This window comes from Octopus bimaculoides, chromosome 22 (genome assembly GCF_001194135.2).
Source record: "Octopus bimaculoides isolate UCB-OBI-ISO-001 chromosome 22, ASM119413v2, whole genome shotgun sequence".
Taxonomy (NCBI): Eukaryota; Metazoa; Mollusca; class Cephalopoda; order Octopoda; family Octopodidae; genus Octopus; species Octopus bimaculoides.
In genome coordinates this window covers 27,277,265-27,279,705 of record NC_069002.1, presented here as the reverse complement: position 1 = coordinate 27,279,705, position 2,441 = coordinate 27,277,265, and positions in this window count along the sequence as shown.

The window sequence follows — 2,441 nt, the reverse complement described above, 5'->3', positions numbered from 1 at the left end:
TATATATATATATGGATATCTATATATATATATATGGATATATTTATTTGTTTATTTATGGGTTTCAGCCAAGTGGCTGCGGTCATGCTGGTGCACCACCGTGAGTAATATATATATATATTGTTGCACGTAAAATACACCATTTTGAGTGTGGCCGTTGCCAGTACCACCTGACTGGCCTTCGTGCCGGTGGCACGTAAAAGCACCCACTACACTCTCGGAGTGGTTGGCGTTAGGAAGGGCATCCAGCTGTAGAATCTCTGCGAAATCAGATTGGAGCCTGGTGTAGCCATCTGGTTTCACCAGTCCTCAGTCAAATCGTCCAACCCATGCTAGCATGGAGAGCGGACGTTAAACGATGATGATGATGATGATGATATCAAACAGAAAGATATACTTTTCAATATGTAAATGCTGAACAGTATATATATAAAGGATAAAATCGTTTTAAGGGCAGAAAAATTTGCCGGCAAATATTGGAGGGGTGTGAGTTCAATCCTCATGCCTGGTTGCTGGCAAATTTTCCTGCTCTTAAAAGGATTTTATCCTTTATATGTACAGTTCAGTATTTATGTGTTGAAAAATATACCTTTCTACTTGTTCTACAATACATTTCAATGCTTCAAAAACCATGTGGTTTGTTGGTCAATACTGACCATACATCACCACATATATATGTAGTCCTTGGGCACAATGTTTTTGAGGAGGAAGAGTGGCAGTTGTCCAAGCATGCAGGTTTTTCCTCTCAGCATGATACCAATTTTTATCCACAAGAAAGGCCACCAACTTGGGCCAATACAGCTTGGAGCCAGTGTCATTGCAGATGTTGCTAGTAGTATGTAGAGAGCCATAAGAAACATCACAAGGTATCTTGCTGGTCCCTCTAACAGTTCTGCCAATCTGTTACCCTTGATCAGTGCTTTGTTATCAACTGTGAAAGGATGAAAGATAGAAGTTAACCTTGGTGGGACTATCAAAAAATTACCACAAGGTATTTAGCCTTATGCTTTAATGTCTCTGCTCACTTGTGGCCCCAACCAAGTAACGGCAACCTTTATAACTATTTATCTACTCGAGCCCCTGTCTTCCAATTGTTTGACCGTCAGCAATTGAGGAAGAAACACATGTCTACAACTGCCCTCTTCACTCCTGAGAATAATCCAATCCTTCTCCTTAATGGCATGTCAACTTTGGAGGAATTCTTGATTCTTGAAGTTATCTCCCCTTCTCATATGAAACTGATCTCAATCGCAATTTGGTAATTATGATACATCTTCTAGAGGCGGAGACAATTTTAATAAATCAGGACTTTATGTTGCATAGTATTTAATATACCTGTATTTGTCTATGTTGCTCAAATACATGTCACTGGCTACTCTGAGTTATTCCCCCTTAGCTCATATTTTTTGTTCAATTCATACAAATTACCTTGGCCATAATTGAGTTCTACTCTTTTTGCATAAGTCTATGTCCCTTGGATGCTGGAGATAATTTTGAACAACAGTGATATTGATGATGCCTTCTGAGGGGGAAACATGTGTCCATGACTGTCCACTCATCTCAGGACAATAAGCCTGACCTCTTCTGTTACGGCATGTCAGCTTTGAAGAATTCTTCATTCATAACATTATCCCCTCTTTTTCATTTTCCTCCTGGAATTGTTCTTAATTGCAGTTTATAGAGTCAGAGATAATTTTAATAAGCCAAGAACTTAAATTTTCATATACCTGTATTTCTCTCTTGTGTGCATGTAGGTTCTTTGGAACCGTTTATCCATTCCAACCCTCATGCAAAAAGACATCTGGTGTTCTTGGAGATGTTTTGGCCATATTATAGCAACTTTTTATAACCAGAGTCACACAAACATTACAGAATGGCCTTGAGTCTGGAATTTGAATGCTGGACTTATTCGAAAGGTACCCCCTGATTTCGCTGTTGTTCTCAGTGATAGCTATCAACTGTGTGACCGATGTCAGTGCTGTTGTTTCTTGTTTTGTACTTTTGTTCTCTCGTTTGTCATCATCATCATCATCATCATCGTCATCATTACTATTGTTGTTATTGTCATTGTCATCATCATCATCATAATCACCATCATCATCATCATTGTCACAATCACCACCGCCACCCCCAATACCACCACCACCACCACCATCATCATCGTCGTCATCTTCATCTTCATCATCAACAAAAATAAAAAGACCGACAAGAATATCAACAACGCCAGCGGTACCAACATTGTACTAATAGCAGAGGAGGAGGTAGGTAGGGCATGGGTGGCGGGCGTTGGAGTGGACGAAGGGTCACAGTGAGCAATTACGAAAACTAGTTGAAACTACCAGTGTTCGTACTGTCACTACGGACATTGTATTAATGCTAGGGTTACTACTTGGCCGCCGAGGAACAACAAAAAAAGAAAAAGAAAAGAAAAGAAAAACTCC